This window comes from Pleurodeles waltl, chromosome 5 (assembly GCF_031143425.1).
Source record: "Pleurodeles waltl isolate 20211129_DDA chromosome 5, aPleWal1.hap1.20221129, whole genome shotgun sequence".
NCBI classification, from domain to species: domain Eukaryota; kingdom Metazoa; phylum Chordata; class Amphibia; order Caudata; family Salamandridae; genus Pleurodeles; species Pleurodeles waltl.
The window spans coordinates 1,490,411,786-1,490,436,889 of NC_090444.1; the positions used below are offsets into that span (position 1 = coordinate 1,490,411,786).

General features: G+C 42.5%; 1 protein-coding gene across 1 annotated transcript in view; it reads left to right on the forward strand.

Annotated features, from left to right (window-relative positions):
* BMP5 (bone morphogenetic protein 5) overlaps positions 1-25,104 on the forward strand; it is an 808,157-nt gene that overhangs the window by 720,269 nt on the left and 62,784 nt on the right. The gene's annotated exons all lie outside the window — the stretch shown is intronic.

Consider the following 25,104-nt stretch of genomic DNA (forward strand, 5'->3'; position numbering starts at 1 on the left):
CTGTTTGTTTGTACCCCCGTGGCGGTCGGAGTGTTAAAGTGGCTGTCTATGTTGGCGGTTTCCGCCGTGGTCGTGATTCCATTTTTTTTCCACAAGCCTGTTGGCGTTATTACCGCCGCTTTAACACTGACCGCCAGGGTTGTAATGAGGGCCATAGTCTTTTGGCTGTATTTAGGTGAAGAGGTATTCCTAGAGAATGAGATGTTCTCCTTTTTCTCAGCACGTACATGTTTCTTGTTATCATAGTTCTGTGCACTCATCAACGTACCTGAAATAGAAGTGTTAGACATAGAAAGCTCCAATTGTTTTGCATCCTCCAAAGAACATTCAATACTTTTTGCTATGTCAATAGCTTTGTCTAAAGACGGATCTTTACATGTTAGTAACTTTTCCTGGTTCCTTTTGGAATAGCATCTCACTACTAGTTGATCATGAATAAGTTGAGAAGTAAAATTCTCAAATTCGCACTTTGCAGCTAAGACTTTTAACGCTGTAATGAAAGAATCGACACTTTCATTAGGGTTTTGGGATCTTGTGAAGAATTTATACCTATGTACTACAACATTCTTAGATTTAGTAATATGCTTGTCCAATTGTGCAACCGCCATTTCAAATTCATCCAATTCTTCCTCCTCACGCAATTCATAGACTGGTAAATGGTCAAAGATATTCTGTCCTTCCACTCCCAAATAGTAATACATTAAACTTTTTTTTTCTTTCAGGCCTAAACTTGTGTCCATCAATAGCTCCTAAGAAGGCCTTGAAAGAACGTAGTCATAAGTTCCATTCCAAGCGAGGATCCTGTAAAAGAGGAGCAGGGGGCAACACATTCTGCATTTTCCATCTTCTATTTTTCCCTTTTCTTTTTTTTTTAAAGAAAAATGTACATTTTGACACCAAAAAGAAAAGAAAAAAAAAGAAGAAAAAAAATATGTTGAGTCTTTATGTTGACACAAAGAAAAATGGCCGAAATATATCAAAGAACTAGCAGTCTTTCGTTTGTTCTTCCTGAAATCCTTCTTCTACCTTGTTACTTGAAGAAAAAAAACAATAGTCCTTCTTTTGTTTGGCTGACCGGAAAACCTCCTGCCGGCTACAGGAACAACAATTCTTCAGAAAGCAAATATCTTGTGAGTATCACCACTTACTTATTCCTTGAGGTATTCCTCTAATTGCTAAGTTTGGCTGAAATATAACGCTTCAGTTGCTCGAAATCTAACGCCTTTCAGCGTGTATCGCGCTGCCCTTGAAGAAATTGACACGCGCGAGTAACGCTTAACTCACCGCGTGGTTAAAGCTTGTCACGCGCTGCCAAAGCAAATCTCGAGTTCGGCACAGCGTTAAGTCAAACACGCACTATGCCGACTTTTAACTCTGTGCCCCCAAAATCCAAACACACTTACAGGGTCACTCGCTCAAGTCAGCTTGTAGAAAAAACAGGATTCCTTATAACTCCTTAGCTGACAGGAACGTCTCCGTTGACGAAATGCGGCAAGAGAAGTCCATCGCTTACTTCATCCTCGTCGCCACCTTTGAAATGACGGGTGGTCACACATCTGATTTGTTCAATCGTGGTAGGTTTATTGAATCGTCCATGTTAGCAATGAAGGATGTTTCTACCCTGGAAAGGGGCACAGAGTCCTGCTGTGATCAACTGTCTGTTGCCTTCACATGGAATCCAATGACATCAAGAACTGACTATGTCAAAGGATTCCATATCACAGTCAAGTTTTCCAGACCACGTCATTGCATATGGCCCACATCAAAAGTTATATAACATTCTGTAACATGAATATCACACTTTTTTAAATGAAAATGAAACTGTGAGATAAATGTAACATGCTTTGAAATGAATTAGGCAAATATTAAAATGAACACAAGCCATGTTTAAATGAATATGACTGCTGTTTAAATGAATATGGCTTGCTCTGAACCTATGTGGATTTGCTTTAAATTATCATTACATATTGAAATTAATGTTACATATTCTCAAAGGGTCGCATTACGAGTTTGGCAGTTTGTGTACCACCATGGCGGCGTTGTAACCGCCATCTGCTTGGCAGTCAGACCACAGTATTACGGTGCTGGCCGTCCCATAGGGAAAGACTGCCACAGTCCCGCCATCACCACCAGGTAGCGTAGACCACCGCGGGGCGAGGCATGCCAAAAAGGCCGACGGACCCATTGTTTCAGATGGAAACATTATGATGTTGCCTACTGCAGTCCAACCACCACATCCCAGCAAGTGGAAACGGAAAGCATAAAGAAAGCAACTCACCTGCAGGCAGTGTTACATGACCTGTGCCGCCATGGAGCCCATCACACACACGTCCTATCGCAGGTGCTGCTCATCGATGGACCCACACAGCACCCACATTGCAACACAATGGAAGGTCAATGGGATGCACAATAGGCTGTGAAACAAATATCCAAAGCTCACAATGCAAACAATACCTGCATAATAGTAATGGCGACATCAGGAGCATTCATGGACACATTTCACTTTGCACATGCCCTTAAAACAGCATTTGCATAGGAACTGACCCTTCATGTATCTCAGGGACAAACAATACTTGAGCCAAGTGATATGCCTAGCTGCCAAATGTGTAAGTGCAAGTCAAGAAAGCACATACAATGGCAACAGTATGCTCAAGACATCTAGATGATGTAGTTGTAAGGTACACACATCAAAGTGGACACATGGTCAGTCAAATCCAAAGGAAGCTACTACAATTTAACACCCCCCATGTGTGGGCAAACAAAACTCTAGCTCCCACACATGAGACGAAAGTACAATCTATATCAGGGGACAAATCTACACCATACATGCTGACATTGGCCAACACAAGATGAAATACTTACCCTAGCAAGCATAACACAATGCAATGACACCCACATATCCATACAGTGAACATCTACCCTTGTCTTGGGTGACAAACACTTCCCACAAAGTCAGATATTACAAAACAACAGCAAATGTGGTGGATGTGTCTGTGGGTGTTGTGGTGGTGTCTGGGGGTATGGTGACTAAGGTGTGTGCGGTTGTGGGTTGTAAGCTGTTGTAGGAGGCTGGCCTGGCTTGTAGTTGGTACCCTAGGTACTTACACTCTATACCAGGTCCAGTTATCCCTTATTAGTGAAATGTAGTAGTGTTCTAGCAGCTTAGGCTATTAGAGGTAGCTGTAGCAGAGCAGATTAGGCTGAACTAGGAGACATGCAAAGCTCATACAATACCAAATATAGTTACACAGTACTTATACACAAGTAAAGACAATACTCAGTGTTACCAAAAATAAAGGTATTCATTTTAGTGACACAAGACCAGAATTATCTTAGAGGCAATACTCCTTCTGGAGGTAAGTATTATACACCATATATACACTAGACACCAAAATCAGGTAAGTAAATAGTCATAGGATAGTGCAAACAATAGAAAATACCATAGAATGCAATAGGAAGAAATAGGCCTTGGGGCAACACAAACGATATACTAAGAAAGTGGAATGCGAATCACAAATTCCCCCCTAGGCAAGTGTAGTGTGTAGAGGGGCACTAGGAGTGTAAGAAAACCACAAAGGTTGGTAAAATACCCCACCCCAGAGCCCAGGAAAGTAGGAGTAAAGTACTGCAAGTTTCCTTAGGACACACTAAAAGTCGTGAATAGAGTTATTGCAAGAACCAAGCAAGACTGCAAGCAACAAATTGTGGATTCCTGGACCTGAAAACCTGTAAAGAGAGGAGACCAAGTCCAGAAGTCTCAGAAGATTCCAGGAAGGACAGGAGCCCCTGCCAACCTAGAAGATGGAGCAAAAGAGGATTCTCCGGTTGGAAGAAGTCTGCAGAAGAACACCAAAGAAAATGGCTGTGGGTTCCTGCATGATGCAAAGGATGTCTCACATGGAGATGTTGGATGCAGGTGAGTTGTAGCGCTGGATTAGTCCAACAAGCCTTGGTTCAAGCAATGTCGCAGATTGTGTCAAAATGGCGCTGGCTGGACCCAGGAGGAACCTGAGGGCCTCAACTCAGACTGAGGAAGCAGAGGGGGCTCCCAACACTGTAGGGAACCCACGGATGACCAGGCGGGTACCCACAGAGTTCCCAGGATCCGGGAACAAAGAAGATGCAAATTCCTGTTGCTGCAGCACTACAAAAGAAGGTCTCACACCGCGGGAGAACAACTCAGCGAGTTGAGCTTCACAGGATAGAATGCTGGGGACCTGGGCCAGGCTGTGCATGAAGGATTCTTGCAAATAGTGCACAGAGGCCTCAGGCGGTGAAGATGACGTGGTGCACAGGGGTACTGTTGCAAATGGGTAAGGCAAGCTCTTACCTCCTCCAAATTTGGACAGCCGGACCTTAGGACAGTCTGTGTCAAAGGAGTCCACCACCTGTGTTCCAAGGAGCATGCTCGTCATCAGGAGAGGAGTCCCAGAGAATCTGTTGTTGTCTTAGAAGCTGCCTGCTGGAGCAGGGAAGTGACTCTGTTACTCCACTGGAGATTTCTTTGGTCACTCTGGTGCAGGGTGAAGACAGGGAGTCCCCAGAGTGTGCACACCACGGAAACTGTTGCAGTTGCTGGCTGGAGCTGAAGTTGTAGAGTTGCAGTAGCCTTTCTGGATACTTTGTTGCAGTTACAGTGGTTCCTGGAGCAGGCTGCAGTTGATCCGAGGTCAGAGGGTGAAGTAGTAGTTGCATAGGATTGCTGAAGAAAACTTGCAAGCAGAATCTGAAGAGAACCCACAGGGGAGACCATATATAGCCCTGAGAGGGGGATTGGCTACCTCATCAGGTAAGGACCTATTAGGAGGGGTCTCACATGTCACCTGCTGGCACTGCATATTACCAGCCCTCCAGAGTGCCCCCACACCTTGCAAAGCAAGATGGCTGAAGTCTGAGACACACTGGAGGAGCTCTGGGCACCACCCCTGGGGTGTTGATGGACAGGGTAGTGGTCACTCCCCTTTCCTTTGTCCAGTTTTGCACCAGAGCAGGGGACAAGGGGTCCCTGAACTGGTGTAGACTGGTTTATGCAAGGAGGGCACCATCTGTGCCCTTCAAAGCATTTCCAGAGGCTGGGGGAGGCTACCCCTCCCCAGCCTGTAATACCTGTTTCCAAAGGGAGAGGGTGTAACACCATGCTCTCAGAGGAAATGCTTTGTTCTGCCTTCCTGGGACTGAGCTGCTCAGACCCCAGGAGGGCAGAACCCTGTCTGTGAGGTGGCAGCAGCTGCAGTGCAAGCCTCAGAGAGCTGGTTTGGCAGTACTGGGGGTCCATGCTGGAACCCCCAGAATGCATAGAATTGGCTCCCCAATACCAGATTTGGAATGGGGGACAATTCCATGATCTTAGACATGTTACATGGCCATATTCAGAGTTACCATTGTGAATCTACATATAGGTATTGACCTATATGTAGTGCACATTTGTAATGGCGTCCTCGCACTCACAAAGTCCCAGTAAATGGCCCGAACTATGTGGGGCACCTTTGCTAGTGCAAGTGTTTCCTCACACTTAGTAACTTTGCCCCTAACCTTCAGCAAGCGAGGGTTAGACATATTGGTGACTTATAAGTTACATAAGTGCAGTGAAAATGGCTGTGAAATAGTGTGTGCACTATTTCACACAGGCTGCAATGGCAGGCCTGTGCAAGAGTTTGTCTGAGCTCCCTATGGGTGGCAAAAGAAATGCTTCAGCCCATATGGATCTCCTGGAACCCCAATTCTCTGGGTACCTAGGTACCATATACTAGGGACTTATTAGGGGGGTCCAGTGTGCCAATTGAAATTGGTAAATCAAGTCACTAGCCTAGAGTGACAAATTTAAAAGCAGAGAGAGCATAAACACTGAGGTTCTGGTTAGCAGAGCGTCAGTTACACAGTTAAGCACTATACAGACACACACATTAGGCCATAAACTATGAGTACTGGGGTCCTGACCATCAGGATCCCAGTTAGACAGACAAAAACATACTGACATACAGGTAAAAATGGGAGTAACATGCCAAGGAAGACGGTACTTTCCTACACAACCCCCCTCCCCAAACGAGGGACAATAAGGCTAACCTTGCCCAGATGAGTCTTCATTGTCTAAGTGGAAATATTTGGAGAGTCTATCTGCATTGGAGTGGGTACTCCCAGGTCTATGTTCCACTGTATAGTCCATCCCCTGTAGGGAAATGGACCACCTCAACAATTTAGGGTTTTCACCTTTCATTTGTTTAAGCCATAAAAGAGGTTTGTGGTCTGTCCGAACAATGAAGTGAGTCCCAAACAAGTAGGGTCTCACCTTCTTCAGTGCCCAGACCACAGTGAAGGCCTCCCTCTCTATGGCAGACCAGCGCTTTTTCTCTAGGGATCAACCTTCTGCTAATGAAAGCAACAGGTTGATCCTGGCCCTCTGAGTTCATTTGTAATAGTACACCCCCTACCCCTAATTCAGAAGCATCTGTTTGAACAACACATTTTTTGGAGTAGTTTGGGCTCTTTAAGACAGTTGCAGAGCACATTGCCTGCTTAAGCTCCTCAAAAGCTTTCTGACAGCTAGCTGTCCACCATACCTTTTTAGGCATCTTTTTCCTGCTGACGTTTTAAGAGGGACTGCAATGGAGCCATAGTTCTTAATGAACCTCCTGTAATACCCAGTGAGACCTAAGAAGGCCCTGACCCAGGTCTGAGTAGTAGGGGGAGCCAGTCCATAATGGTCTAAATCTTCCCCTGTAGTGTGCAATCTGTTCTCCACCTACCAGGTGGCCCAGATAAACCACTTTCCCCTGCCCTATATGGCATTTTGAAGTCTTGATAGTTAGGCGTGCCTTTTGCAGGTTCTCCAAAACTTTCAAGAAGTAGACCAGGTGATCATCTCAGGTGGAGCTAAAGACAGCAATATCATCCAAATATGCTGCACTAAAAGCGTCCAAAACCTGTATCCACCAGCCTCTGAAAAGTGGAAGGTGCATTTTTCAAACCAAAGGGCATAACTGTGAATTGATAATGCCCTCCTATGGTGGAAAATGCAGTTTTTGCTTTAGGATCTTCTGACGTTTTGATCTGCCAATACCTTACAGTCAAATCAAAAGTGCTTAGATACTTGGCAGATGCCAGTGTATCTATTAGCTCATTTGCCCTGGGTATAGGGTGAGCATCTGTTTGGGTTACTGTATTGAGACCCCTAGAGTCCACACAAAACTGCATTTCTCTCTTTACTTCTTTGCTATGCGGTCCGGGGACAAGGACCACTGGGTTCGCCCAGGGGCTATCAGCAGGCTCAATAACTCCCAGGTCTAACATTTTCTGAACTTCAGCTTTTATGCAATCTCTGACATGGTCAGGTTCCCTGTACATTTTACTTTTGACATGGAAACTGTCTCCAGTGTCAATTGTATGTTCACACCAGGTCGTTGTACCAGGTGTGAGTGAGAAGAGTTCATAAAACCCCATCAAGGAGATTTTTACAGTCTTCCTTCTGCTTCAGTGTTGGAGAAGTGATCAGGGAGAGGGTCACTCTGTTCTTCCTGTCCCTCATCTGTAGCCATGAGTAGGGTTAAGTCAACCCTGTCATAGTAAGGCTTTAGGCGACTGACATAAAGCACCTTAGGGGGCTTCTGGCAGTGCCTAGGTCTACCTGGTAGGTGACCTCACCTTTCTTTTCTACAATTAGATGGGGACCACTCCATTTGTCATGGAGTGCTCTTGGGGCCACAGACTTCAATACCCACACCTTCTGTCCTGGGTGGTACTCTGTCAGGCCAGCCCTCTGGTCAAACCATTCCTTTTGGAGCTCTTGGCTGGCCTGAAGGTTTTTTGCTGGCCTTTTTAATTTACTCAGCCATTCTACTTCCCAGGCCAAGTATATAGTCCACAATGTCTTGTTTTGGAGCTTTGAAAGTTTGTTCCTAACCCTCCTTAACAAGAGCAAGGGAACCCCTAACAGGGTGACCAAATAGGAGTTCAAAGGATCTGTAGCCCACTCCTTTTTGGGGTACCTCCCTGTAGGCGAAAAGGAGGCATGGTAACAGGACATCCCATCTCCTTCTGAGTTTTTCAGAGAGTGCCATAATCATAACTTTGAGAGTTTTATTAGACCTCTCAACCAGTCCATTAGTTTGTGGATGATAAGGGTGGTGAACTTGTAGGTAACACCACACTCCTTCCACATTGCTTTTAGGTATACAGACATGAAGTTACTACCTCTGTCTGACACCACTTCCTTAGGGAAGCCCACCCTGGAAAAGATTCCCAGGGGTGCCTTTGCCACTGCAGGACCTCTAATGGTCCTTAAGGGGATAACTTCTGGGTACCTTGTGGCATGGTCCACCACCAGAAGGATACATCTATTGCCAGAAGCTGTTGGAGGGTCAAGGGGGCCAACAATATCAACCCCTATCCTTTCAAAGGGTAGCCCAACCACTGGAAGTGGGATCAAGGGAGCCTTTGGGGTGCCATCAGTCTTGCCACTGGTTTGGCAGGTGACACAGGAGGGACAAAACTCCTTTGTGTCTTCTGACATATGGGGCCAGTGAAAACGTTGAACAAATCTGTCCTATGTTTTACTCTGGACTAAATGCCCAGCTAAAGGGATGTCATGAGCCAGAGTTAGGAGGAATACCCTGTACTGAAGGGGGATGACCATTCTCCTGGTGGCACCAGATTTAGGGTCCCTTGCTTCAGTATAAAGGAGATTATTCTCCCAATAAACTCTGTGTGTGTCAGTGACATCACCATTGTGCTGCTTGACAGCTTGCTGTCTGAGGCCCTCCAATGTGGGACAGATTTTCTGTGCCACACTCCGCTCTTCCCTGGCAGGCCCCCTTGCACCCAAAAGCTCAGCTGTATCCGCTTCCAGCTCCTCTGGTGTAGGTTCTGCACAGGGGGAGAATTCCTCTTCCTCAAAAGGGTAATCATCTGTGAAGGGAGGGATAGTGGACAAGGGTTTGCCCTTCTTACCCCAAGTTTTTGGGAGCACTTGGTCTATTATTCCAGGATCCAAGTTTCCCTGTCCTCTTTGCTTCTTGGTCTGAGCCCTGGTAAGAGCAAAGATATGTCCAGGAATGCCCAGCATTGTTGCATGGGCCACCAACTTCACTTCAGCCCAAGCTAAAGTCTCCAAATCATTGCCTAGCAGACATTCTACAGGTAAATTAGTGGCTACCACAACTTTCTTTGGACCAGTAACCACCTAGTTGAGATTCACAACAGCCATGGGGTGGCTTACAGTGTTGCTATGGGCGTCTGTCACTTGGTACTGATGACCAAGTAGGTGCTGCTCAGGGGCAACCAGTTTTTCCATCACCATGGTGACGCTGGCACCTGTGTCCCTGTAGGCCTCAACCTGAACACCATTAATCAGGAGTAGCTGCTTGTATTTATCCAAATTAAGGGGACAAGCAACTAAAGTGGCTAGGTCAATGCCACCTTCAGAGACTAAAACAGCCTCAGTGATCTCCCTAACTAGACCAACCCCATTTACATTACCAATGGTGAGCCCACCTACACCCTTTGATTGGCTATTTGTAGTGTTTTTCCCCCACCACTGCCATTACTAGGGGCACTAGTGGTTGCAGTTGGGGTTGTGGTGGTGGGAGGTTTGGTGTTTCGTTTTGGACAATGACTGTCAGTTGCCTAATGGCCTTTGGCTTTACACATATAACACCAAGGTTTCTTATCTTTTTGAGAAGAGGATTTGGACCCACCACCCCCAGAGGATTTTTGTGGGCCTGATGAAGACTCTGATTATTTTTGATCTTTGTCCCCTCCCTTGTCATGTGACTTACCATCCTTCTTCTTGCCATCTTTGTCACCCCCTGTAGGTTTTCTGCTCTCCATTGTTCTGGCCCATTTGTCTGCCTTCTTTCCCAATTCTTGGGGAGAGGTCAGATCTGAGTCCACAAGATACTGATATAACAAGTCAGACACACAATTATTCAAGGTATACAGGCTTTCATAGTCTGTCACCTTACTGCCATTTAACCAACCTTCTAGGGCCTTCACAGAACAGTCTACAAAGTCTGTCCAGTCCTGTGATGACTCCTTTCTGGTCTCTCTGAACTTAAGTCTGTACTGATCAGTGGTTAAGCCCAGACCATCCAAGAATGCATTTTCTCAGAATTTTATAGTTATCTGCATCATCCTCTCTGACAATAAGAAGTCTGTCTCTCCCCTTGCCAGAGAAGGATAACCACTGTACACAAGGGACCCTCTGAACTTTACAGGCCTTCTCAAGTGCAGCAAACCACTTGTAGATGTCATCACCATCCTTATAAGGAGGGACAACTTTGTGCAGATTTCTAGAGTCAAATGAAGGTTCCCTAACATTTGAATTTCTAACACTGCTGCTGCCACCATGGGGAACTAAACCCAAACCCTGCCTCTCTTTCTCCACAGCCAGGGATTCCCTGTCTAAGGCCACCTGTTGCTGCAATACCCTCAGTCTGGCCTCCTCTAACCTCAGCTTTCTGAGTTCTCTATCTAGGTACTGGTTCTCAGGGTTAGAATTGTGGGATGCCTCTGAGACAGAGGTAACGTGAGAGTGTGCAGAGCTAGATCTATCTCTAACAGGGGCCACTCTAGTGACCTGGCCTCTAGGGGTGAAGGGCGCCCTACTTGTGTGTGAACCCTCCCCACTACCAGTTGTACTAAGTTACTTATTGACAGATAGATCTGTGGAAGTACCCTCCCCAGGATTGTCAGTTTGCTCCTATGAGCCTTCCTGGTTGGAATCATCCTCTACCTCTTCCCCTGTCTGATCTGGACCAGTGCTGAGTCCCTGGTCATCTTGGAGGGGAAGATTTAAGAGGAACTTCTTAATGGGGTTCTTCCCAATCCCCAAACTTCTTTCAATACAGAGACCCCTCAAACGTTTAAAGTTAAGATTTTCATATGTTGTTTTCACAACTCTAGGGGTAGCATCTATAGAAGACATATAGAACGAAAAATGTTCAGGAAAAGTGAGTAAAAAGTTAGTAGAATAACAGAGCTGACTTTTTAGAGAAAAGAAGAAAACTTTTCAGAACTTTGTAAAAAAAAATTCAAAGTTAAACAGAACTTTTAGAAAGTTAGGAAATTATTTCTAGGTATATATTATATATGCTCTAAATATTGGAGCAAGCTTTTCTTGTGAAAAGCACAGGTAAGAAAGTGGTAAAGCAATTACAAGTACTTATCCCACCGCTGCACCACCAATGTTGGAGGCTGGCCTGGTTTGTAGTGGGTACCTTGGGTACTTATACCTTATACCAGGTCAGTTATCCCTTATTAGTGAAGTAGTAGTGTTCTACCAGCTTAAGCTGATAGAGGTAGCTATAGCAGAGCAGCTTAGGCTGAACTAGGAGACATGCAAAGCTCATGCAATACCACATATAGTTACTCAGTACTTATACACAAGAAACGACAATCCTCAGTGTTACCAAAAACAAAGGTATTTATTTGGGTGACACAGTGTCAAAAATATCTTAGAGGCAATACTCCTTCTGGCGGTAAGTATTATACACAATATATACACTAGACACCAAAATAAGGTAAGATATTAGACATAGGGTAGTGCAAACAATAGGAAATGCTATAGGATGCAATTGGAGAAAATAGGTCTGGGGCAACACAAACCATATACTAAGAAAGTGGAATGCGAATCACAAATTCCCCTCTAGACAAGTGTAGTGTGTGCAGAATTGCTGGGGGAGTAAGAATACAGTAAAGGTAAGTAAATTACCCCACCACAGAGCCCAGAAAAGCAGGAGCAAAGTACTGCAAGTTTCCTTAGGACACCTCGTGATATGGATTATTGCAGTAACCAACCAAGTCTGCAAACAACAACTGCTGGATTCCTGGACCTGAAGACCTGGATAAGGCTAGGACCAAGTCCAGAAGTCAAAAGAAGTTCCAGGAAGGATAGGAGCCCCTGCCAACCCAGAAGTGGGTGCAAAAAAACAGTACTGGTTGAATGAAGACTGCAGAAATGCACTCTAAGAAGATGCCAGCGGGTTCCTGCATGATGCAAAGGATGTCCCACAAGGTGAAGATGGATGCAGACGTGATTTTGTGTCGAAAGTCACCAACAAGCCTTGGTTGCGACAAATATGCATTTTGCATCAAAATGGCACTGGCTGGACCCCGGAAGGACCTGGGGGATTCAACTCTTTCTGAGGAGGAAGAGGTGGCTCTCAGCACTTTAGAGTGTCCTCAGGATGCCAGGCAGCACCCACAGAAGTCCCAGGACATGGGGACAAAGGAGGTGCAAAACGCAGTTGGTGCAGCACAACAAAGGAAGGTCCCACGCCGCCAGAGAACAACTCAGTGAGTTGAGCGTCACATGATGGAGTGCTGGGGACCTGGCCCAGGTTGTCTGTGCACGAAGGAATTTTGCAAGTAGTGCACAGAGGCCTCAGGAGTTGAAGAAGACGCAGTACACAAGGGTACCGTCAATCTCAGGGAAGGCAAGGTCTTACCTCCTCCAAATTGCATCAGCAAGACCTCAGGACAGCCTATGTCAATGGGGTCCACCCTATGTGTCCTTAGGAGCACACTCGTCACTGCGAGAGGAGTCCAAGGGTACCATTCATCGTCTTGGAAGGTGCCTGCATGAGCAGGGGAGTGACTCCGTCACCCCACGGGAGATTTCTTCGGTCCTTCTGGTGCAGGATGAAGATAGGGAGTCCCCAGAGCGTGCGCACCATGGAAACTGTTGCAGTTGCTGGCTACAGCTGAAGTTGCAGAAGAAAAGTATCCCTTGTGGATACTTTGTTGTTGTTACAGTGGTTCATGGAGCAGGCTGCAGTTGATCCGAGGTCAGAGGATGAAGTAGTGAAGGAAACTTGCAAGCAGAATCTGAAGAGAACCCACAGTAGAGACACTAAATAGCCCTGAGAGGGGGATTGGCTACCTTATCAGGTAAGCACCTATCAGGAGGGGTCTCTGACGTCACCTGCTGGCACTGGCTACTCAGAGCCCTCCAGAGTGCCCTCACACCTTGCAAAGCAAGATGGCTGAAGTCTGGGACACACTGGAGGAGCTCTGGGCACCACCCCTGGGGTGGTGATGGACATGGGAGTGGTCACTCCCCTTTCCTTTGTCCAGTTTCGTGCCAAAGCAGGAGGCAAGGGGTCCTTGAACTGGTGTAGCCTGGTTTATGCAAGGAGGGCACCATCTGTGCCCTTCAAAGCATTTCCAGAGGCTGGGGTAGGCTACCCCTCCCCAGCCTGTAACATCTATTTCCAAAGGGAGAGGGTGTAACACCATGCTCTCAGAGGAAATGTTTTGTTCTGCCTTCCTGGGACTGAGCTGCTCAGACCCCAGGAGAGCAGAACCCTGTCTGTGAGGTGGCAGCAGCTGTAGCTGTAGTGCAAGCCTCAGATAGCTGGTTTGGCAGTACTGGCGATCCATGCTGGAGCCCCAAGGATGCATGGAATTGTCTCCCCAATACCAGATCTGGAATGGGGGACAATTCCATGAACTTAGACATGTTACATGGCCTTATTTGGAGATACCATTGTGAAGCTACATATAGGTATTGACCTATATATAGTGCACGCGTGTAATGTCATCCCCGCACTCACAAAGTCTCAGGAAATGGCCCTGAACTATGTAGGGGCACCTTTGTTAGTGCAAGGGTGTCCTCACACTTAGTAACTTTGCACCTAACCTTCAACAAGTCAAGGTTAGACATATAGGTGACTTATGAGTTACTTAAGTGCAGTGAAAATGGCAGTGAAATAGTGTGTGCACTATTTCAGGCAGGCTGCAATGGCAGGCCTGTACAAGGGTTTGTCTGAGCTCCTTATGAGTGGCAAAAGAAATGCTGCCGCCCATATGGATCTCCAGGAACCCCAATGCCCCTGGTACCTATGTACCATATACTAGGGACTTGTACAGGGGGTCCAGTGTGCCAATTGAAATTGGTAAATGAAGTCACTAGCCTACAGTGGCAAAGTTAAAATCAGAGAGAGCATAAGCACTGAGGTTCTGATTAGCAGAGCCTCAGTGACACAGTCAAGCACTATAGAGACTCACACATTATGCCATAAACTATGAGCAAGGGGGTCCTGACCAGCAGGATCCCAGTGAGACAGACAAGAACATACTGACATACAGGTAAAAATGGGGGTAACATGCTAAGGAAGATGGTACTTGCCTAAAGCAGTATTTCATTATCAGGACATGTAAAATATCCCAGTATATGTCCTACCTTTTAAATACACTGCACCCTGCCTGTGGAGCTGCCTTGGGCCTACCTTAGGGGTACCTTACTTGTAGTAAAAGGGAAGCTTTGGGCCTGGCAAGTGGGTGTCCTTGCCAGGTTGAAATGGCAGTTTAAAACTGCACACACAGACACTGCAGTAGCAGGTCTGAAACATGTTTATAGGGCTACTCATGTGGGTGGCACAATCATCAGTGCTGCAGGCCCAATAGTAGCATTTGATTTACAGGTCCTGGGCACACATGTTGCACTATACTAGGGACTTACGGGTAAAACAACTATGCCAATCATGGATAAACCAATCATCAGGTCCATTTGGACAGAAAGCACTTGCACTTTAGCACTGGTCAGCAGTGGTAAAGTGCTCAGTGTCCAAGAGCTGTCAAAAACCAAATGTAGCACATAGTCGAAAACATATATTTATTTTAGTTAATTAATTTGTGTTCATATCATATCCTTTCAGAATATGTAATATTAATTTCAATATGTATTGTTAATTTTAAAGCAAATCAACATCGATTCAAGGCAAGCCATATTTAAACAGTGAGCATTTTAATTTACACATGGCTTGTGTTCATTTCAATATGTGCTTTATTCATTTCAAAGCATGCTATAGTCATATAGTTTCATATCCATTTCAATAAGTGTCATATTAATTTTGATGAATGTCATATTAATTTTGATATGGGTCATATCAACTTCATCAGATATCATATTCATTTGAAAATGGTTCATATAAATCTTAACATGTGCCATATTGCTTTAAATGAATGGCATATACCATTCATCTTAACACCTGACATTATAATTTTAATATGGGTCATATCCATTTCAATATAGGTCAAATTAATTTCAATATATGCAATATTCATGTCGCTGTGTATCATATTGATTTCAAAGCATAACATGCTTTTTGACAAGTTTCATTTTAATGTCAGCTTGGGTCATATTCAGTTTAAGGCATGTTGAAATAATTTCAAAAGGGCTCATATTCATTTCATGTCATATTCATCTTAGCAAGTGTCATATTCCTTTCAATAGATGTTTCATTCATATTAACGGATGATATTGATTTTAACATGACTCATACCAATTGCAATACATATTATAATCAGGTCAATGGGTATCATATTACTTTCAATGCAAACCATATTCATTTTTTTTATAAATGTAATGTTCATTGCACATTATATTCCTTTCAGAATAATGCATTTTCATTTCAGTACCTTATATTAATTTCAAGCTGTCATATTAATTTCAATGTGTGTCATATTCCTCTTGGCATTTCAAGAAATGTCTCATTCTTTTCGACAAATATTGTATGTGTTTCAGTGATTGCTTTATTAATACAGAGAGGGCTATATTTATTTCAGTATGATTGATATATATTTCAGTATATCCCTTATTCAATTCTGAGTGTGAGTTATTCATAATAATCACTAAGAAGCATATTTGCCTGGTTTCATATTTGTTTTGGTTCAAGTCAGATTCACTCTTCCAGGTATCATATTTATTTTGACACATAGTACATTCATTCTGGTGTATGTCATATTCATTTTGCAACACGCTATGCATTCCAGAAGGTGTCCTATATAGGGAACTGTAATTTTTACATGAACTGCTTCCCATAAGGGAGAAAAATATCTGGATATAGGGACAATCAGCACTAATTTCTCCAAAAGATTAAAGAAGTGTGTTTGGGATAACTCACCAACAAAGAGGAGTTAGAAGGCAAGTGTCTGTCCTAAACCGATCCAGGCACCAAACTGGGAAATAAATTCTAGACTAATATGTTATTTAAATATGTCCTGATGAAAATGGTGTACACCTAGGGTGACCGGGCATCCCAGATTTGCCAGGACAGTCCCTGTTTTTCACCAGCTGTTCCAGCAGATTTCGGGAAATTTATCTCGTGTCCGGGTCGCCTGAAAACTGTAAGAAGTGATTTTTTTGTTTTCTAAAGCAGAAATACAAAGCAGGTGTTATTAGAAAGCTATTTAATTTACAAACATTTTACTGGCTTTAAAAACGGCATTTAATTTGTGTTCTTAGTGCCTCTTCTGTAATTCTGTGGTGATGACCGCTGTCATTCTCAGCGCTTGGTTGAAGGAAACTTATTGTCCTTCTTCTATTTTTGTGAAATGTCTGGTTTTTGGCTTTAAAATTCTGTGCACCCTATGTACGCCATCACGATAACCACTGAAACGCAGCGCCCACAGGATTTTTTTTTGCATTGATGTTTTTAAATATGATTGTAAATGGACTGAGATACGAATAGATCTTCAACTTTCAGTTTTTTTAATTGTACTGTATGTTTAGGAATACACATGAGAGAAATATGAATGTACTGTAATGTTTTGAATCTGTGAATGTACTTATAATATGTATATTAATGATATGAACGTTTTGCGTAAAAGTGCATGATTAATTTTATATTAACACAGTGAGACAGAATTTATTTGTATTATATTATTATATTGTTTGTTGAAGTGTACAGATTGCGTTTTTTTAACCAAGAGGACTATAGCTATAGATAGATAATAGATAATAGATAGTTGTTTAAGGTTCTCTGGCTACTAGGGAAGCATGTGGCACTGTATGAGCACAAATGGGAATTTTGTCTTGTTGTCCTAGTAAGGAAATTCGAAACACACCTTTTTATAGCAATTGTAGGCTCCTTTGTATTAAATAATGCTACAGTCATTCATGAAATGGATTTTGTGTGTTGCTTTTTATCTAAATGTAATAGTATTTTGCCACCATACTGGACCTTTTCGAGGTGTGAATTTGAGCAAGTGCACATTGCTTTACATATGCCTGCCAACTCCATCTTTTATTTGCAGTCTAGAATTAAAACCATTGGCAACTACTACCAAGCTGTGCTGTACTTCCCTTGGTCATTCAGACTGCGATGAGGCAGTCTGAGACCAATCCCTTACCATCTCATATTCTGCTTCTCATACGCCTTGCACCTGCCACCTGGCAAGCGACTGTAAGTTCATGTGTCAGGTCACCTTATCTGCAAGCATATTTCAGTGGCTACATTGTCCCCTTGAAAAGTCCATTCCACCTGAGACCGCAATTTTTTCTTCGCACCTAGAGATGCCTAAGCTCTGCTGTCAGAGGAAAGATGAGTAGCCACCAGTGGTCATTTTCTAATGCAGAAATGCATCAGAGGCCTTATAACAGTGCACTAGTACACCAAAATGTGTTGGTGCCTTTTTTTAGATCTTACCTAAGGCTGCACATTGGCTGGCTGTTGCAAGACATATTGTTAGTTTACATTTGTTTTTGATCACTCTTATTGTTTATGATTGGTTGGCCTTATTGCATCACTATCCTATAGTAGATTTGTCCCTCCCCTGGAGCATTGCTGCATTACTGTTTCCTTATACAACTTATTATTCTGCTCATTTGTTTGGTGTTACTTCTTTCTTTTTAGCTAAGTTTTCCAGCTGTCTCCCTCCTATGCTTCCTTGCCGCCATCTCCTTGATGCTTTGTGTCACTGTGTGCTCCTCTGTGCCCCCAGCTTCAAATGGCTGTGTCTTGCCATGTGCTTCTGAGCCTTCCCATCTCCATGTAGATCTGTCTTGCCATTGGCTTCTCTGCTCCCTGATCTCTATGTTGCTCTGTCTCACCATGTACTTCTGTACTCGCCCTCACCCCCTGGTGTCTGTGTGGCTCAGTCTCATCATGTGCTTCTGTGCCCCTCCTGTGTTGTTTCCATCCCATGTGTTGCTTCCCCCATCTCCATATGTCTCTGTTTTTGTGTTTACTTCTGTGCTCCCCTCATTTTTCTTTGTCTTGTGTGCTTCTCTGCCCTTCTTGTGTTGTTTCCATACCCCTTGTTATTTCTCCTGCCCTTGTCCCCCAATTTGCTTCCCCACCCGCCTGCATCCTGCATTTTACTTCCACACCCTTTCTCAACATTTTAGTTTTTGTTTTCGTTACCGATCCAACTTGAATCAGTTACTAAAAATAAAAGCACCCATGTCATTTTGTAGGTGCGTGCACATGTAGTGCATGCGCCTACAGAATGCTGTTTTCATCCGCATTACAAGTTTTTTGTAAAAATTTTTATCCATGCTGCACAGCACCATGGATCAGTTCGGCATGGCTAAAACCCATTGAGAAAGCCAAACTGTCCCAAATGTGCGACCCATTGTATTTGCTCCCTTGTTCTTTTAAATCAGACCATTGTCTTCTTTTCTGTAATGCTTCCCAGAGTTTTCACCTTTTGCCGTACCCCATATCTGTGATGGGTTTACAGCTCACTACACTTTGCCCCTCCTAACCAGTAGTGAAGTGTCTGTTCTCTTCATTGGACCATGGCTAAATTGGTTTATTCTTGATTGGCACATTTAACTTGCCTGTAAGTCCCTAGCATATGGTGTAAAAAATGCATTCATGACATGGAAGTAAATGTCGCTTGTGGAGTGAAACAGCTATTGTGCAATCAACTATAGTGGCAGTGCAAACATGGCTTCAGCCCTACCCTTTGTAGGTTGACTGTTGCAGTGTAAACCTGTAGTATACCCATTCAAATAATACTTTTCAATAAGTGAAAACATCCCTTTAAATATTAGTATCTTACTTCTGTTTATATCTTGTGGCCCACAAGACAGGATGTATGCTATTTGAAAGTGGAACATAGAAAATTCATGTTGCCATTTCCGTACAGTGATAAGGCACGAAAAGTTATCTTAGTGGGGCAGGCTGCCCTATGTAGAAAATCAGAGTGCAGATTGAAATACTAATACTGTATGTCAGTAATGGGACCATCTAAAAAATAATTACACATTTTTTAATAGGTATTAGAAATGTAATTCAATGTTTACTTCATAAATGTTAAGGAAAGGTAACTTTTAAAAAGTTATCCTTAACCTGCCTGAGTTATCAGAAGGCCAGTTAGCAAAGGCCTCTGTCAGATCCCATCCTGTGCTCAGCCTTGAATCGGTGTGAAATAGATTTGAAATGCGTCCCGGGAACAAACAATAGGCTGACATGAATGTGAAGGGATGCCTCCTCTGAATTCCACAGAATCTTCAGAGTGATACAGTGGGCATCCTGTGAAACCACACTGTAAAATCATGCTTGAAAGGTCTGTTGAGTCCCTTGTAATACTTGGGACACACTTGGAAAGGAGAGAACAGGATGCCAAGACAGTTCTTGTGGATCCCCTCTGTGGTTACCAAAGGACCCTGCTTTTGTCCAACAGAATTTTGTCTCTGGGTTTGTTGGGAGCACAGTACAGTACCTCCTTCAAACAGGATTTTTGTGTTACATGTGGGAGGACATTGAGGTTACCATAGTTCACTCCTCACATACATCACCAGCCCTCAGCGCTGAAGACTTTTGCCATCTTGAAAATGACATGAAGTGTCGCATTGTGTGATGTTTTGGGCTTGTTTGCAATACGGCAAGCAGGAACTTTGGAAAAAGTTGGCTGGGGTAGCCTTAGATATTTTTACCCAATTGGTTAGGATGTGACCAGAAGTTAACACCAACCACTAGCTAGTGCCACGTATAAATGTGGCACCTGCAGTCACCTACTTCAGAATACGTTTTGGACCTGCAGAAGATCAGAAGAGAACTGAGCCCTGAAGAAATGTACTTGCTCCTTCTTCTACCTTGGAGAAAGAACTGGACTCCAAAGGTCATAAGGCTGGCCTCCTATGAGGCTAGAGGGAGACAACAAGCTGCAAGAAGCCTTTTCCTGGAAGTGCCCAGCTGACCAGTGGCAACTGGATCTGGACTGGACACTGCTGTTGGCCTCTGCCGAACACCTTGTGAGTTTCTAAGCGCACCTGTTGAGGTCATGAGGGCTTTAAAAATGTATTCTTGTGGTTGATTTGGACTTAATAGACTCAGGGCCTGATTTAGAGTTTGGCAGATGAGGTTATTCTGTCACAAACGTGACAGATATCCCTTCCACCATATTACGATTCCATTATATCCTATCGGAATTGTAATACACTGGACGAGATCTCCAGCACATTTATGATGAAGTAGCCTGTTCGCCAAACACTAAATCAAGCCCTTAGTCTATTAAGTCCAAATCAGAAGGTAAAATCCTTGACTTGGGCAAACCTGGTTGGTCAACGTGACCTGTGTTCCATCAATGTTAGCCTAAAATTACACCTGGGTCTGCTCTACCACGCCCATAGGCGCTTGGAGCTTTCTTCTTTTTGGTGTTATTTTCACTTAGACACTTAAAAACTGATACCTCCACTTCCCCTTATTAGATTATTTTAATTTAGGTGTAATTTTATTTATTCAGTTTGGCTCTGTTTTTCTACTTATGTTTGGGAATTTTTTGTGATTGACATTCTCTTTTTGACCTTATTAATGTTTTAGTACTGCATAAATGCCGTTCATCCTTGCATATTGTCTGTTTACTCTATGCGCTAGATACCAGGAGGTGAGTCCAGATTATTTGAATGACTTGGAGGTTGCACCCTGACAAGAGCTGTGATTATTCCTTGAAGTGGGCAGTCATCACTATATCCAGTATATGTATGTATGTATATATATATATATATATATATATATATATATATATTCACACTAGTTTAACCATTAAGTTAAAGATGCAGCACTCACAGGATTCCATCAATCTTCTTTTATTACATGAAAAGACACCCAACAAACTAACACCAACGTGTTTCGACCTTCCCGGTCTTGATCACGGTAATTCATCAATCCATTACGTGCACTATTTATACTCATCCTCTAAGCCATGCCCTTATGTGGCATTCTGGGATATGCAGTATTTACAATGCCTATTGTGCTTAACACCACACCAATAGTCTTAATAATCCCAGTGTATATTACTAATATCAAAAAACAACTAAAAATACAGATAAATAAATCTAAAATCTCAGTGCAACCAGACAAAGAAAACACAATCATAACCACCACAACAGCTACTCTGCTCATCATCGTCATTTATGATAATGTTACACTGTCATTGCTATTTACATTTTCAATTCAAAAATATACATTAGACTTTTAACAATATTTCAACCTATGTTTCCCCATTTCACCATAGGGATACTTCTCCTCATTTTTCTAGACTGTAATTATTACATGTTTTTTAGTAATAAATGTTTTCAATGACAGTGAGATCTTGTTCTTATTCTACGTTCAAAATCAGAGATGACAATATAACTCTTCATCGTAATTGATCCCATATGGCATCTTGGTTTTCAATTTGATGATATATCTAGACTCCAACCGTCTCAATCTCTGGACCCTGTCACCTCCCCGTTCATGTTTTTGTAGTGTTGTAATACCATAATATTTCATGGACAGCCAATCCAATTCTGAATGAGTTTTCAAATGTTTGGTCATAGCATACGTGGTATCCTCATTTTGCACTGCCCGTGGGGCATATAGTACTGCCCACCTATCTAAGGCCACATTGACATTCCAGAACATATACAACAAAAGATGTTTCACATGTAATTCTATCTCTGATCACAATTTCTCTACCTCTAAAGTATGTTATGGATTTTTTATTACATCCAATTTTGCATGCGTTGCATTTTCTACAACAGAAGAAACCCTTATTGCCCACTGATAACCAATTAGGAGTTTTTGGCATCTCAAAATGACTTTTTACCAACATATCTTTTAAAGATGGTACTTTCCGATACGTAATTGAGGGGCACATGCCCACTCGTTGTCCAATGTCACTATCTTTTTGAATCAGGTGCCAGTATTTATTCAATATTTTCACAATTTGTTGGTTTTCTTTACTGTAATCCAAGATTAATCTAATCTCATTCTTTTCCAAATCTGACTGCTCTAATGCATTTCTTTTCTTAACCAACACCTGTTCACGTGTCATTTCCCTTGCCTTCATCTCTCCCTGCTTTATTGATTTCAGTGTGTATCCCCTATTTATGAACCTCTGTCTGGTCTCATTAAATTTGTCATTCATGTCTTGATCATTTGAGCAATTTCTTTTAATATGAATAAATTCACCATAGGGGATACTTCTAATCAAAGATCTAGGGTGAAAACTAGTGCCATGTAAAATACTATTGGTTGCTGTGGGTTTCCTATGTAATGTAGTTTGTAGTTCTCCCGCTGCAATATACACTAGTACATCTAAGAATTCAATAACATTTTTGCTTGTCTTATAAGTAAACTGTAATCCCACATCATTCTTGTTCAATATGCTAAAAAACTCATCAAATTCTTCCACTGTTCCATGCCAAATCAAGAACAAGACATCTATGTAACGAAGCCACATGACCACTTTGTCCATGTATCTATCGTTCTCTTGACCCCAAGCTGTGCATCTCTCCCACCACCCCATCATGAGATTCGCATAGCTCGGGGAAAAGGATACTCCCATCGCTGTCCCACAAATTTGTTTTGTAAATCTGATGGTTAAACAAAAAGATATTATTATTGAGACATAATTCTATCATCTCCAATAACATCTCAGAATGTTTCAAGAGGTGAATACTTTTTTGCCACAAGAAAATTTTCACTGCATTGATCCCCACTTGATGTGAGATAGAGGTATATAGTGAAACCACATCTATCGTTACCAACAAATAGTCAGATTGCCACACTACACTATCCAATGCTCTTAGAAAATCTCCAGCATCTTGTATATATGAATTAAAATCTCTTACCATTGGGGCCAAGTAATGATCTACATAGTTCGAAACACCTTCATATAATGACCCACAACTTGATATTATAGGCCTGCCTGGAGGTTTATCTAAGGTTTTGTGGATTTTTGGCAAGAAATATATCGTTGGCATAATTGGATTGTCATTCATCATGTACAATTTTTCATCACAACTGATCAATCCTTCTGAGTACCACTTTTCTAATCTTTCATTTAGGTCCCATATTAGGTAATTGATGGGATTCTCCGTCAATTTACAATAATTTGTATTAATATTTAGTTGTCTGAGTGCTTCCTCTACATAGTCATCCTTGTTCCAAATTACAATATTACCTCCCTTGTCCGCAGGTTTAATCACTATTGTTTGATTCTCCATTAAACCTCTCAACGCTTCTTGTTGATCTTTCGTCAAATTCTCCTTATCTTGTTTCTGAGAGGGCTGTAATTTCTCTAGATCACTCACCACAAGATCATGAAATATATCAATTTTATTTCCTGGGGAGAGAGATGGGCAAAACTTGGATTTAGGTTTGAATTTCGTTCTGACACTTAGATCTGTCTCAATGCCCAATGTAGCCAGTATTTGTGTTTCAGTCATCTCTTCATCTCTTAAATTATGGGTCAGATCATAAATTGTTTTCAAGTCAGTACTTTGTTCAATACTTAAATCTGAATTGCAAATACTAGGGCCTCCTCCCGGTTTCGTAGTTGGCCCTATTTTGGAAAAATATTTAGCCAATTTCACTTTTCTTACAAACTTATATAGATCAATTCTTGTTTGGACAAAGTCCTGATGTTTCTCCGGGCAGAAACTTAAACCCTTCTGTAAGACTACTGTTTCTACTTTATTTAGTTCGTAATTTGATAAGTTCACAATCACATTTTTCAGATTGCCCGACTGATGACTTAGGATTCATTGTTCTTTCTGACTGCGTAACATATAGGGGGTTATTACAACTCTGGAGGAGGTGTTAATCCGTCCCAAAAGTGACCGTAAAGTGACGGATATACCACCAGCCGTATTACGAGTTCCATAGGATATAATGGACTCGTAATACGGCTGGTGGTATATCCATCACTTTACCGTCACTTTTAGGACGGATTAACACCTCCTCCAAAGTAGTAATAACCCCCTTAGTCTTTTCCTTTTTCCCCTCCTCGTCTTCCTCTTCCTGTAGGGTCTTGCCATCCCTGGCCCCTGCCTCTTCCTCCCCTTCCTCTGTTCCTCGTGTTGTTTGATCCAAATATACTAATTTCATTTTGTCTAAAAAAGTTGTTTTTCTCATGTTTTTTCTTGTTCCTTCACCTTCGTTCAGATCTGTTTCCGATCCACTTGTTTCTGTATTCTTGGTTTGATCCAAATCTAAGGGGCTGATTACAACTTTGGAGGAGGTGTTAATCCGTCCCAAAAGTGACGGTAAAGTGACGGATATACCACCAGCCTTATTACGAGTCCATTATATCCTATGGAACTCGTAATACGGCTGGTGGTATATCCGTCACTTTACCGTCACTTTTGGGACAGATTAACACCTCCTCCAAAGTTGTAATCAGGCCCTAGGTGTCCTGAGTATAGCTGTTGTTTCAATATATCAAATCTTTTTGCAAAGGTTAAGATACGTCCTGATTCATAGTCTTGAGCATCTCTCAGAAACTTGCTTTTTTTCCATTGCTCTATTTGATTTTCATATTTGTCAAGGAAAGTATTCATAGTTTTTTTTACATTTTTCCCTTTTCTTCTTCCTGATCTAACATCCCAATCTGTTCCTACAGTTCTTTGATGTTCTTTCTTAGTTTTTCAATATCCTTTTTAGCATACTTAATTCTCCATCATACGTTTGGAACATTCCATAGTGCTCACACCCCATTCTTCAAGCATTTCAGGACTTATATCTGAATAATGGTTTGGTAAAATAAAGATCCTCTGACCTCTTGGGACTTTCCCCACCAGTATGTATTTTTGCAATGTCATTATTTCCCAACTTTTTGAAATTTCTTTTTCCATCAGACATTCTAATTGCAAAAATAAGTATTTAACATTATTTTTCGGAGCTGTTTCTGTGCTTGTTGGCGGTTGCCCATAGGTTTGAGTATTGCTGGTAATTTCGAAAACTGATTCTGCTCTCTGAATACGTTTGGCTAGTCTTTCTTCCATGTTTTTAATAAAAAAAATCCACCTATACCTGATAGGAGTTCTTATGTCACCTGTGGAGTATGCTGAGCTGCAGTCTCTTTGTGGGGTCTTTTTTTATTTTCTTTTTTCTT